Genomic DNA, 15,809 nt, shown 5'->3' with positions numbered 1-15,809 from the left:
TGTTTCCCTGAGGTCGGGAATCAAGGATTGATCACCCCGATTTTTAAAAGTGGAGACAAATTAGACCCCAATAACTACTGGGGCAGCTGTGTGAGCAGTAACCTGGGGAAGGTGTTCTGCAGTATCATCAACGCCCAGATACTGGCCTTCCTTACCAAGCACAGTGTCCTGAATAAGAGTCAGATTGGCTTCCTACCAAAACACAGCACAACCGATCATATTTACACTCTACACACCCTCATAAATAAATATACCCAAAACAATAAAGGAAAAATATTTGCCTGTTTTGTAGACTTTAGAAAGGCATTTGACTCAATCTGGCACAAGGGATTATTTTATAAACTTCTACAGAGTGGTGTAGGGGGTAAAGTTTATGACATCATTAAATCAATGTATTCTGAAAACAAATGCGGAGTTCAAATTGGCAACTCAAGAACAGAGTTCTTCACTCAGGGGCGGGGAGTGAGACAGGGCTGCAGTCTGAGTCCAACACTGTTCAACATCTACATCATCGAGTTGGCCACAGTGTTGGAGCAGTCTGACGCCCGCAGCCTAACTCTCCATGACACAGAGATCAAGTTCCTGCTCTACGCAGACGACCTGGTGCTGCTGTCGCCCACAGAGCAGGGGCTTCAGCAGAACCTGGCGCTGCTAGAGCAGTACTGTCAGAAATGGGCCCTGGCAGTCAATCTGGACAAGACCAGAGTTATGGTTTTCCAGAAAAAAGCCCCATCTCAGGGAAACAGGTACCGCTTCACTCTGGGCAGCACTGGATTAGAGCACTGCACCAGATACAACTACCTTGGCCTGACCATCAGTGCGTCAGGGAGCTTCAGCCTGGCTATAAACGCATTAAAAGACAAGGCACGCCGGGCATTTTATGCCATAAAGACACAATTTGGGAAAACAACAATACCAATAACTATTTGGATTAAAATATTAAACTCCATCATCCAACCAATCCTGCTATATGGGAGCGAAGTGTGGGGTCCCCTCATGAACCTCAATAACAACAATTGGGACAAAAGCCCCATGGAAATATTCCACCTAGAATTTAATAAAAACATCTTACACGTACACAGAAACGCCCCCACGGCTCTGAGGCTCACAGAGCCCGAACACACAATGACCAAAACAACAACAATTGGGAAAATTGACATGTACCTGAAAAGCAAATACACAAAAGATTAGAGACACGAATTAGAATTACAAAACAAATTGGAATGCTACCGGGCCCTGAATAGAAACATTACATTGGCTGAATACTTAAAAATCCAAAATATAAAAGAGAGACAAAATCTAACTAAATACAGGCTCAGTGACCACAGCCTCGCCATTGAAAAAGGCCGCTACAGAAAATTCTGGGTTGCCAGAGAAGAGCGGCTGTGCAGCCAGTGTGACCTAGGGGAGGTCGAAACACAGGCGCATTTCCTGCTGTCCTGCCCTAAATACACAAAAATCAGGGAGACATACTTTAAAATATTAAAAATGCATATCCCTGAGTTCAGCATGATCCCCGATTGCTGCAAACTCCCCGTCCTGCTGGGAGAGGAGGAGCGCACTGCCTTCTTAGCAGCGCAATATGTATCCACCTGCCACAGCCTGCGAGACAGTGTGTAGACACCAGCCTGTGGCACTCCATTTGCAAAACAAAATAAAAACAGTGATTTTTCTGATGTCATGACACAAATTTTGATACAAACAACAAATATGGTTTATATCCTACTTAATTTTATTTCAATGTGTACTATATTTGTTCCACTGAATCTTGTATTGCAATGTTTTGTCTTGATTGATAGAACATTTGTATCTGCTTTGGCAATATTGTGATAGATCATGCCAATAAAGCACCTTTGAATTGAATTGAAATGAATTGACAGACAGACAGACACACGCACACACACACACACACACACACACACACACACACACACAGAGCCAGCCAGCCAGACAGCCAGCCAGCTCAGCCATGACATCACGAGCCTCTCTCAGCTGACAGCTATGACATCACAGAGCACGTACATTCCGTTGCTTGCCGTCTGTCAACCACTCAGTCACTGCCAGCCAGACTGGCTGGCTGGCTGGATGGGGGGGCTGCTTGCTGCTGCTGCGTATCTTAGCAAGCTAATTTGCCTGACCGGCCTTCCTACTCCTATGCCCAAATGCCCACCTAAGCCCGATCTGCTGTTCACCTGGATCACAGCTCCGCCCCAACAAGGCAGATCCTCCCAAAAATGGTACAAACTGATCCACGTTCCCCTCCACGGAAAGCTTTAGCCCAAAATAAGGGACACATTCTGTAACAACATAACGAATGCCCACCCAACCTGTGACAAAACTGAGAAAAAAGAAAAACGCTCAGTCCTCCTGGTGGAGGGACACACAGCCACCCTGGCTGCCCAATATGTCAGCGCCTACCACAGCCTGAGGGACACAGTGACACACGAGCACCGGCTGTAAATATAATGTAAATACTCGTTTGTAATGCATGTCATTGTATTTCAAAAAGGAATCTGGAAATAGTAAACCTATTTTCTTTATTTGAATGTATTAAAGATCACATTTTATTACATTTTCTTTTTCTGTACTTCATTACATTATATTGAGATTCATAATTCTATTATTTATTTTCCGTATGTATGTATGTATGTATGTATTATTGTATGGAAGGAAAGTTAGAAATTATTTTCTCAAACCTGTTTTTCTCTCTTGTATACTTAAGAAAGATAAGGTCAAGCTAGAAGGTCAGGAGGCCATAAGGTAGTTTGATTTCTGTTTGTTATTTACGATGAGAACCTTGGAGACAATGTCAAAAGGTATGACCTACGTGCCTGTTCCTTAAAACCATGTGTAGATCTATGAACTCTGTTCTATAATGAAATATGTTCTGCTTAGTTAGCCTTTAAGATAACATAGTAATGATTTTCTAGCATGTATGTATGTATGTCCAATTGCTTTGACAATACAAATGAATTGAATTGAGAGGGAGAGAGAGAGAGAGAGAGAGAGAGACAGACAGACAGACAGACTGACAAACACAAACAGACACACACACACACACACACACACACACACACACACAGACACACACACAGCCAGCCAGCCAGCCAGCCAGCCAGCTCAGCGATGACATCACAAGCCTCTCTCAGCTGACTGCTATGACATCACAGAGCATGAACATTCCGTTGCTTGCCGTCTGTCAACCACTCAGTCACTGCCAGCCAGACTGGCTGGCTGGCTGGATGGGGGGGCTGCTTGCTGCTGCTGTGTACCTTAGCAAGCTTATTTGCTTGACCGGCCTTCCTACTCCTCTGCCCACATGTCCACCTATGCCCGATCTGCTGTTCACCTGGATCACAGCTCCGCCCCAACAAGGCAGATCCTCCCAAAAATGGTACAAACTGATCCACGTTCCCCTCCACAGAAAGCTTTAGCCCAAAATAAGGGACACATTCTGCCCAATATGTCAGCGCCAACCACAGCCTGAGGGACACAGTGACACACGAGCACCGGCTGTAAATATAATGTAAATACTCGTTTGTAATGCATGTCATTGTATTTCAAAAAAGGAATCTGGAAATGGTATACCTATTTTCTTTATTTGTATGTATTAAAGATCACATTTTATTACATTTTCTTTTTCTGTACTTCATTACATCTTATTGTGATTCATAATTCTATTATTTATTTTCCGTGTATATGTATGTATGTATGTATTGTGACAAACCAAGGGGCAGGGTCATACATGGCAGATATGTCAGGCCAGGTCTGCTGCAAGGTGTGTACTCTAGGGTAGAATACCGACCCTAGGCAACTACACTCCCCAGAAACCCTCAGGCAGCCATTCTAGCACCTAATGTGGTCACTTGGTGTTACTTCCTCAATTATTCACCAGGTATATAAGGCGGGCCTGAGAGAGAGAGAAGTGAGAGACAATAGGGTGAGTTATCTGGAAAACAGAGGTAGCTCATAAGGAGAAAGCCAAGACTTATTTATTCCAGACTTTGTTTAAAATAGAATGATTATGTAAGATTAGTTACAACTCCAGTGTGAGTTAGGTTTTGTTTTCAGATTTGTTTTGTTTGAAGTAAACATACAGGCACAGCCCTGTATTTGCAACCTCCTCCCTGGGTCATGACTGGTTTTTACTCCTAAGAAGATCACAGAGAAGACCCGCACATGTGTACAGCCAAGGCGTTTTGTCACATTTGGTGTAGAATGCGGGCAGCACCTCATGAAACCCAGACTGGCTGAGTGAATTTTTTTATCCAAAAAAAAAAAAACTACAGGCTGTAATAGCCCAACAGGAAGCGACCAGGGTGCAGCAGGTGGCTCACCAGGATGCTATGCGGATGCATCAGGAAGCACTGCAGGTCCAGCATGATACAAATAAAATGTTTAGAGAAGAGCAGGAAAAGGTGACTAAAGAGCTGAAAGAGAGTGTTGAAGCACTTGCAACCAGGATTGGGCCACAGGGGGCTGCAACCCATTCCACTCCCCGCACCAATCACTTTCTGCAGAAAATGACAAAACAGGACGATGTTGAGGCCTTCCTTATGACCTTTGAGAGGACAGCGGAGAGAGGGATGTCCAAAAGATTCCTGGGCAGGGCTTGTGGCACCTTATCTGGCAGGGGATGCACAGAAAGCGTACTTTGATCTGGAGCTGAAGGACGCCCAGGACTATGATAAATTGAAAGCGGAGATAATGACCCGATTGGGCGTGACCACCGCAGTGAGGGCACATCGGTTTCAGCAGTGGGCCTACCAACCAGGACAACCAATCCGAACGCAGATGTTTGATCTGATCCATCTGGCCAGGAAATGGCTACAGCCAGAGGTCCATTCATCAGCCGAGGTGGTGGAGGCCATAGTCCTTGACAACTACCAACGCTGTTTGCCCAAGGACGTTCGACGCTGGGTTGGCCAGAATGAGGTGCTGTCCGCTGACACCTTGGTGGCCATTGTAGAGCGGTTCTATACAGCCGGAGCAGCAGAGCATGTACCGGAGGTTAAAAACTCGTTCCCCAGGCCATGACGAACCAGCGGACCGGGTAAGATGGTTCCAAAGTACTCTGGGAAACATGACGCGCTGGGTTGGAAGAAAAGAGCAAGACTGGGGGGGGCAAAGGTGGGGCCTAAAGCCGAGACTAAGGGTTATAGGGAGTCACCATCACAACCAATTGTCTGCTACAATTGTGACAAAGTAGGACATATTGCGGCCCACTGCCCAGGTAGAGAGGAACCAATGCAATGTAATGTGTGTGATATGGGGAAAGAGAAACCGGTATTTTATGCCTGCCCTGTTGGGACGGATGTTTTCATAGGCGGAGTACCTAATCCAAAACACATGTGTACAGTGATAGTCGATGAGAAAGAAGTGGCTGCTCTACTCGACTCTGGCAGTATGGTTACACTGGTCACAGAAAAATTAGTAGCGACCAACAAGCTGGATAGACATCAGGAGCTCAGTATCACATGCACACATGGTTACACACGACCCTATCCCACAGCCCTTGTAAACATACAGACAGAGGCCGGGAAACTAGATTACGAAGTCGGTGTGGTTCCCAACATGCCATATGATGTGATACTGGGACGATATTTTCCTAATTTTGGAAAACTAGATAGAAAACATAGTAAATTGGAAATGCACACTGAAAACTGTAAGCCAGAAGTTGCCTCGATCCCACAACTAGAGCTAAAAGTAGACCTGGTTCCAGTTGAGTCGACAGTGAAGGTTTTGGTTGGGGAAAATTAAACTGAAAACATAGGGGTGGAATGTAGTGACGTAGATGACCCTATGGAGGGTGAGGAACCCAGCACTAGCAGGGTGGGTGAGAATCCATTCATAGAGACCCCTGAAGCTGACAATGTAGAAGTGTCAGTGTTAGAGGGACTCCCCACTGATTTTGGCAGCGCACAGGTGCGAGATCTCACTCTACACTATGCTAAAGAAAATGTGAAGGTAGTAAATGGGACCCCTATGACTACTGCAGACCCGCCAACAGCTTATCCTTATTTTATGGTAAAAAATGACCTATTGTACCGTGTAAATAAGATAGGGGTGGACATTGTGGAGCAATTGCTAGTTCCCACCCCATTCAGACGAACAGTTCTCAATCTGGCACATGGGCATATCCTGGGGGGACATCTGGGGATGGACAAAACCAAGGATAGACTCCTGAGGAGGTTTTACTGGCCAGGCGTACATGCAGACGTGACAGAACATTGTAGCTCATGTCCTGAATGTCAACTACATGCTCCTAAACCAGCCTTCAGAAGCCCACTGGTCCCTTTGCCCATCATAGAGACCCCCTTTGCTAGGATAGCTATGGATGTGGTGGGACCTCTCCCGAAATCAGCCAGAGGGCATCAGTATATACTGGTTATTTTGGATTATGCCACCAGGTACCCAGAAGCCATTCCACTGCGGACCATGGCTTCAAAAGGTATTGCAAAAGAGCTAATGTTGATGTGTAGTAGGGTGGGGATACCGAGGGAGATATTAACAGATCAGGGCACACCCTTTATGTCTAAGGTTATGACCGATCTGTGTAAATTGTTGCAGGTTAAGCAGTTGAGAACATCAGTCTACCACCCACAAACAGATGGGTTGGTTGAGAGATTTAATAGGACCCTGAAGTCCATGCTAAGAAAGGTAATCGATAAGGATGGGAAAAATTGGGAATTCATGCTGCCCTACTTGATGTCTGCCATTAGGGAAGTCCCACAGGCTTCCCTGGGCTTTTCGCCTTTTGAACTGTTATATGGGAGGCACCCCAGGGGGATATTAGACATAGCCCGTGAAACGTGGGAACACGAGTCCACTCCTTTCCGGAGTGTAGTCGAGCACATCAATGCTATGCAAGAGAGAATAGCCACAGTCACTCCCATTGTGAGAGAGCACCTAAGGCAGGCACAGGAACACCAACAATTCGCCTATAATCGTCAGGCTACACTGAGGGTGTTCCAGCCTGGTGATAGGGTGTTGGTGTTGGTTCCCACTGTAGAATGTAAATTTCTGGCTACGTGGATGGGACCTTATGAGATTATAGAGCGAATACGGGAAGTGAACTATAAGGTTCAGCAACCCGGCCGCCGACCCCCAGAACAAATATATCATGTCAACTTAATAAAAGCCTGGAAGGACAGGGAAGTGTTGATGTTGACTTACCCCCCTCAGCCACTAGGGACACCGAAGGTGAATATTGCAGCTGCCTTGTCACCTGACCAGTTGAAGGAGGTGAACGACTTGATAATACGTAATAGGGAAGTTTTCTCAGGCATACCGGGGCGTACCCATTTAGTCTCTCACAACATTGTGTCTCTCCCAGGAAAGAAGGTAAATATGAGGCCTTACAGGGTACCAGAAGCTCGCAGGAACACTATTAGAAATGAGGTTAAGGAAATGCTGGAGGCAGGGGTTATTGAAGAATCCCACAGTGAGTGGTCCAGCCCTATAGTCATGGTTTCCAAACCTGATGGCTCCTGGAGATTCTGTAATGATTTTAGAAAGGTTAATGAAATTTCAAAGTTTGATGCATACCCAATGCCCCGAGTAGATGAATTGTTAGAGAATATTGGGAATGCTCGCTATATTTCAACTATTGACTTAGCCAAGGGCTACTGGCAGATTCCCTTGACCCCGGGTGCCAAAGAAAAAACAGCCTTTGCAACCCCAGATGGTCTGTTTCACTACACAGTGATGCCCTTTGGCCTGCATGGTGCTCCTGCCACCTTTCAAAGGTTGATGGACCACATACTTAGACCACACAGGACGTATGCGGCAGCATATTTAGATGATGTGGTCATTCACAGTCCAGATTGGGAATCACATTTGTCTCAGCTCCAAGCGGTATTGGATTCAATACATGCAGCAGGCCTGATGACTAATCCAACCAAATACAATTTGGGGTTGGAAGAGGCCAAATACTTGGGCTATAAAGTAGGGAGGGGTATGGTGAAACCCCAAATATCCAAGGTTGAAGCCATAAACTCTTGGCCTAGGCCTGTCAATAAAAAGCAGGTTAGGGCATTTTTAGGGTTAACTGGGTATTACCCGAGGTTTATTCCCAACTATGCTACCTTAGCGGCACCTCTGACTGATATGACTAAGGCTACAGAACCCAATATGGTTAGATGGGGTGATACAGCAAACCGGCTTTCCGGAGCCTACAGGAGGCGCTCTGCCGCAACCCCGTTTTAATGGTACCAGACTTTCAGAAAGAATTTATAGTCCAGACAGACGCCTCTGAGGTGGGGATCGGAGTGGTTTTGTCCCAAAGAATGGGTGATCACGAACACCCGGTGTTGTTCCTTAGCAGAAAGTTGGAATCCAATGAAATAAATTATTTGGTAGTTGAAGAAGAATGTTTGGCAGTGAAGTGGGCTTTGGACAGTCTTCGATACTATTTGTTGGGCAGGCACTTCACCCTGATCACTGACCATGCCCCCCTCACTTGGATGCATCGTTCGAAAGACAGGAATGCCCGTGTGATGAGGTGGTTTTTGAGTCTCCAACATTTTCATTTCACCCTGCAGCACAGGCCAGGGAAGGCCATGGGGAATGTTGATGGGCTGTCCCGGGTGCATGCTTTTTTGCGGCTGTCGCTCGACCTATGGGGTCGCAGCTGGGGGGGAGGATGTGGGACAAACCAAGGGGCAGGGTCATACATGGCAGACATGTCAGGCCAGGTCTGCTGCAAGGTCTGCACTCTAGGGAAGAAAACCGACCCTAGACAACTACACTCCCCAGAAACCCTCAGGCAGCCTAATGTGGTCACTTGGTGCTACTTCCTCAATTATTCACCAAGTATATAAGGCGGAAAGATAGAGTCAAGCTAGAAGGTCAGGCCAGAAGCTAGTTTGATTTCTGTTTGTTATTTACGATGAGAACCTTGGAAACAATGTCAAACGGTATGACCTACGTGCCTGTTCCCTAAAACCATGTGTAGACCTATGGACTCTGTTCTATAATGATATATGTTCTGCTTAGTTAGCCTTTAAGATAACATAGTAATGACTTTCTAGCATGTATGCATGTATGTATGTATATATATATATATATATATATATATATATATATATATGTATGTATGAATGTATGTATGTCCAATTGCTTTGACAATACAAATGAATTGAATTGAGAGGGAGAGAGAGAGAGAGAGAGAGAGAGAGACAGACAGACTGAAAAACAGACAAACAGACACACACACACACACACAGACATACACACACACACACAGAGCCAGCCAGCCAGCCAGCTCAGCGATGACATCACGAGCCTCTCTCAGCTGACTGCTATGACATCACAGAGCACGTACATTCCGTTGCTTGCCGTCTGACAACCACTCAGTCACTGCCAGCCAGACTGGCTGGCTGGCTGGATGTGGGGGATGCTTGCTGCTGCTGCGTACCTTAGCAAGCTTATTTGCTTGACCGGCCTTCCAACTCCTCTGCCCACATGCCCACCTATGCCCGATCTGCTGTTCACCTGGTCACAGCTCCGCCCCAACAAGGCAGATTCTCCCAAAAATGGTACAAACTGATCCACGTTCCCCTCCACGGAAAGCTTTAGCCCAAAATAAGGGACAAATTCTGTAACAACATAATGGATGCCCACCCAACCTGTGACAAAACTGAGAAAAAAGAAAAACGCCAGTCCTCCTGGGGGAGGGACACACAGCCACCCTGGCTGCCCAATATGTCAGCGCCTACCACAGCCTGAGGGACACAGTGACACACGAGCACCGGCTGTAAATATAATGTAAATACTTGTTTGTTATGCATGTCATTGTATTTCAAAAAAGGAATCTGGAAATAGTAAACCTATTTTCTTTATTTGTATGTATTAAAGATCACATTTTTTTACATTTTCATTTTCTGTACTTCATTACATCTTATTGTGATTCATAATTCTATTATTTATTTTCCATGTAGATGTATGTATGTATGTATGTATGTATGTATGTATATGTATGTATGTCCAATTGCTTTGACAATACAAATGAATTGAATTGAGAGGGAGAGAGAGAAAGAGAGAGAGAGAGAGAGAGAGAGAGAGAGAGAGAGAGAGAGAGAGAGAGAGAGAGAGAGGAATATGAGCTCCTAAAAAACATTTGTTTTTATACATAAGCGGATTTAATTTGTGATTTACAAATGAATATATAGCACTATAAACATACACAGAAGACATGGAATAGAAATTCAGAAGAAAAAGTATTCAAAAAATAATAATTTTAAGAGAAACACAAAAAGAAGAAAGCAGAGAGACAGTTCAGGAAGAAAAGTCAGAAAAGAAAAGCTGAAGACAAGAATTGGAGGTAAGAGACAAATAATTAAACAAAAAAATATGTATTAATAAAATAAATAAGCATTCTCAGTAGTTGACTCAGCCAATGAAAATGCAGAGCTCCGATTTGAATAGAGTGACAGTAGGAGAGAGCCCAACTGCCACTGAGACTGATAGAAATCTATCGAACAGCAGTCTGACTGCAGAGCTGCCTTTTGAAATCCGATACCCTGAAGACATTCGCTCTGCACAGGCTAAGAAGGACTACAAACAAGCTGTGATGAGAGCATCTCCTGAGACCCTCATCCTAGACTACACTGGTAAAGGAGAAAACAGGGTCAAGAACAATCTACTGTTCTACACCGCCTTTCACAAAACCCTGTGCCAGACATACCCCAATAACAACAAGAGGGGCATTAGCAGAGGCAGGCAGATCTCAGTGCTGGTAGAGAAAGACACAGACAGTGTGATGCTCACTTTTAATGTATACCACAACGGGACCATCATGGTGCAGGGCAGCGAGAGCAGCCTGGACCAATTAGCTCTCGGCTTCCACACCTCAAAGCAGCAGACTGAGGTAGAGAAACAAGAGCCAGAGCCGGCCACCCTGCAGTCTGCCCCCAGCCACACGGAGCCAGACAGTGCCCCATCTCCCACAGACTGCCCCCCTGTCTCCCCAAAACTCTCCAGCAACATTAAAACACTAAAGGAATGCCTATCAGTGCTGGAGCTGGAGTTTGCGGAGTTCAGGGAGCAGACCTTGAGCACCCTGGCCCAGACCTCCTTGTGTGATCAGCTCCGGGATGAGACGCACAGACTAAAGATGCAGCACAAGGCTGAGATCCATGAGCTGAGAGCAGCAGTGAGAGACCTGGAGGAGCAGAGCCAAACCCTGAGGACGGAGCTGCGCAGAGCGAGGGAGGAGCTGACCTGGACACCCCAGCACAGCTAGCTGAGGAGCCTGCAGAGCCAGCTGGAGGAGCTAAGAGAGGAGCTACACATCACTGGAGCACAGAGACTGCACTGCACTGACCTCACAACACCTCCAACCCCTGACGCACCCACTGATCCACCCACACTCCCCACCACTCCTGACACACCCACTATCACCAGACCTGCCACTAATACACAACCCCCTGAAACGCCACTCCCCCAAAACACACCCGCTGCCCCCACCACTCCCGACGCAAACCCGGAGTGGCAGGTCAACGCAGAGGTGGTCATTCTGAGCGAATCCAATGGGAAGTTCGTGGTTGAGAGGCGCCTCTTCCCTGGGCGAAAAGTGAAAAAGCTTTGGTGCTCCACAGCACAGAGAGCCCTGGAGCTGCTCTCCAAGAGGAGGCTTTGCCAAGTCAAACACATCCTCATCCACACCGGCACTAACGACCTGAGTGCCCGCAGGGGCGATGTGGCCTCAGCCCTGAGACAGGTAGCAACGAAAGCCACAGAGGAATTCCCAACTGCCAAAATTTCCATCTCCACACTGCTGCCCCGCACAGACGTGCCCCTGCACATCATCCAGGCCATCAACGCAGAAGTGTCCCGAAGATGTGCCCTCCTCCCCAACGTCCACCTGGCACACCACTGAGACGTCCAGCCACATCACCTGTATGACCACGTCCACCTCAACAAGACGGGTGTGAGGATCATCTCAAAGGTCCTCAAGGACACAACCCTGGGCCGAAACCCCACACACCCCCACCTCGAGACCAGGAGCAAACCCCCCAGCCCCCGGCCACATCCCCAGCCACCGGCTCCACCCCAGCCCCAGCCCCTGAGACCCCGCGGCCCCATTCCCCACCCCCCCATCCCCAGAGGGCCCGTCCAGCACAGCAGAGCGGACAGCCGGGGACCAGCACAGCCACACAGCCACGCAGCAGCGGCTTCCAGAGCCTGGAGGCCCGATGCTGCCCAGCTGGCCCAGATAAGGCAACTCCTCAGTGTCATCTGTTCCACACTGCTGAGTTAACTGAGCCTCAACACACATATATATGGTTGTGGAGATGGAGAGTAAGAAAAAATGTGATTTAATTATTCTGATATTTTGATGCAAACATAAAATCTTTGAGTGATTATTATGTATATCCATATATAATTATTAATAGTAATATAATATCAGTTGTAGACCACAAATTAAACTTTCTTATGTAGAAGAGACAAGTATAATAAAATATATTAACATGTCCTTTAAAATAAGCAGTTGGAATATGCAGGGTTTACGCTCCTCAACTTTTGGAATGAAGAGCACAGGCCCTGAACTGATCAACACTGTAAATAGTTCAGATGTTTTCATTCTTGTAGAGACTTGGTGCTGTGCAGATATGTCTATACACTGGATGGATAGAATGGATACAGGGAGCTGATTGTGCCCTCCTATAAAAAACCCAAAGTCAGGTGTGGCAGGGCCTCGTGGGGGATTATCGTGTGGTACAGGGAGGAGCTCCGAGCAGCCCTATGCCCAGTACAGAGAGGAGACACACACCTGTGGATGAAAATCAGAAAAGACACCCTACAAAATAACACAGATATATACCTATGTGCAATTTATATGCCACCCGCAGACTCCCCCTACTATAATGAGGAAGGCTTTCATGAGCTTCAAAACGAAATCTGCCACTTCCAGACCCTGGGCTCTGTACTGCTGTGTGGCGATCTCAATGCCAGGACTGGCAGAGAGATGGACTACATCAATACAGAGGGGAACACACACCTGTTCGGAGACTCCCCGCTGTGCCACACACACACCTCCACACTGACACAGCCACGACAGCGTGGTAAACAAGAGCAGGAAGCAGGTAGTGCGCCTATGTAAAAGCCTGGGTCTATATATCATCAATGGCAGGACCAGGGGGTACTCTCTGGGGAGATTCACATACTGCTCGGCTCTGGGCAGCAGTGTGGTGGACTATGCCATAACTGACCTGGACCCACAAGCCAACAATGCGTTTATAGTCAGACAACAATCTCCACTATCAGACCACAGCCAAATAACACTTTACCTAAAAAGATCAGCGCAGCCACAAGTCAGAGCCAAACTTCCCACAAAACTGGTCTCCCTGCCACCCAGTTAGAGATGGTCAGAGCCCAGCACAGAGAACTACACAAGAGCCCTGAATAGTGATGAGATTGAAAACATGTTAGACAGATATCAATCCTCACACTATCAAATAAACCAAAACGGAATAAACTCAGCCACCAAAACACTGAATGAAATATTTGAGAGACTGGCTTTAAAATCAAACATTAAAACAATTAAAAACCAAAATATGAAATCGTCTAAAAGAAAAAAAGAACAGTGGTGTGACCAGGAGTGTGAAACTTCTAGGAAACACCTGAGACATCTCTCCAACACTAAACACAGAGAGCCCGACAACCAGGAGGCTCGCCTCAGCTACTGCCAGGCCCTGCGGCACTACAAGCAACTCCTCAGTAAGAAAAAAGACCACTATATGGGCAGAATAAATACCCCAAAAACAAAAAATGAAATACCAATTCAAAATGGAGAAATCTGGAAAACACACTTTGAAAAACTTTACCAAAATGTTGAAAACAATCCAAAGCCAGAACAGGTTAAAATATTAAAAAACCTAAATAAATTGGAAGAAATCATTAAGAATAACCAAAATCCCTTAGATAACCCATTTACAATACAGGAACTAAAACATCAACTCAAAATCCTCAAACCCAGGAAAGCCAGCGGCCCCGACAGCATCAGCCCTGAGATGCTGAAGCACAGCAGCCCGCAGCTGCAGGAGGCTCTGCTCAAACTCTTTAACCTGGTGCTGAGAGCCGGGTGTTTCCCTGAGGTCGGGAATCAAGGATTGATCACCCCGATTTTTAAAAGTGGAGACAAATTAGACCCCAATAACTACTGGGGCAGCTGTGTGAGCAGTAACCTGGGGAAGGTGTTCTGCAGTATCATCAACGCCCAGATACTGGCCTTCCTTACCAAGCACAGTGTCCTGAATAAGAGTCAGATTGGCTTCCTACCAAAACACAGCACAACCGATCATATTTACACTCTACACACCCTCATAAATAAATATACCCAAAACAATAAAGGAAAAATATTTGCCTGTTTTGTAGACTTTAGAAAGGCATTTGACTCAATCTGGCACAAGGGATTATTTTATAAACTTCTACAGAGTGGTGTAGGGGGTAAAGTTTATGACATCATTAAATCAATGTATTCTGAAAACAAATGCGGAGTTCAAATTGGCAACTCAAGAACAGAGTTCTTCACTCAGGGGCGGGGAGTGAGACAGGGCTGCAGTCTGAGTCCAACACTGTTCAACATCTACATCATCGAGTTGGCCACAGTGTTGGAGCAGTCTGACGCCCGCAGCCTAACTCTCCATGACACAGAGATCAAGTTCCTGCTCTACGCAGACGACCTGGTGCTGCTGTCGCCCACAGAGCAGGGGCTTCAGCAGAACCTGGCGCTGCTAGAGCAGTACTGTCAGAAATGGGCCCTGGCAGTCAATCTGGACAAGACCAGAGTTATGGTTTTCCAGAAAAAAGCCCCATCTCAGGGAAACAGGTACCGCTTCACTCTGGGCAGCACTGGATTAGAGCACTGCACCAGATACAACTACCTTGGCCTGACCATCAGTGCGTCAGGGAGCTTCAGCCTGGCTATAAACGCATTAAAAGACAAGGCACGCCGGGCATTTTATGCCATAAAGACACAATTTGGGAAAACAACAATACCAATAACTATTTGGATTAAAATATTAAACTCCATCATCCAACCAATCCTGCTATATGGGAGCGAAGTGTGGGGTCCCCTCATGAACCTCAATAACAACAATTGGGACAAAAGCCCCATGGAAATATTCCACCTAGAATTTAATAAAAACATCTTACACGTACACAGAAACGCCCCCACGGCTCTGAGGCTCACAGAGCCCGAACACACAATGACCAAAACAACAACAATTGGGAAAATTGACATGTACCTGAAAAGCAAATACACAAAAGATTAGAGACACGAATTAGAATTACAAAACAAATTGGAATGCTACCGGGCCCTGAATAGAAACATTACATTGGCTGAATACTTAAAAATCCAAAATATAAAAGAGAGACAAAATCTAACTAAATACAGGCTCAGTGACCACAGCCTCGCCATTGAAAAAGGCCGCTACAGAAAATTCTGGGTTGCCAGAGAAGAGCGGCTGTGCAGCCAGTGTGACCTAGGGGAGGTCGAAACACAGGCGCATTTCCTGCTGTCCTGCCCTAAATACACAAAAATCAGGGAGACATACTTTAAAATATTAAAAATGCATATCCCTGAGTTCAGCATGATCCCCGATTGCTGCAAACTCCCCGTCCTGCTGGGAGAGGAGGAGCGCACTGCCTTCTTAGCAGCGCAATATGTATCCACCTGCCACAGCCTGCGAGACAGTGTGTAGACACCAGCCTGTGGCACTCCATTTGCAAAACAAAATAAAAACAGTGATTTTTCTGATGTCATGACACAAATTTTGATACAAACAACAAATATGGTTTATATC

This window comes from Amia ocellicauda, unplaced genomic scaffold, assembly GCF_036373705.1.
Source record: "Amia ocellicauda isolate fAmiCal2 unplaced genomic scaffold, fAmiCal2.hap1 HAP1_SCAFFOLD_32, whole genome shotgun sequence".
Classification (NCBI taxonomy): domain Eukaryota; kingdom Metazoa; phylum Chordata; class Actinopteri; order Amiiformes; family Amiidae; genus Amia; species Amia ocellicauda.
The sequence above is the reverse complement of the archived record's forward strand: the minus strand, read 5'-3'. Positions refer to the sequence as shown.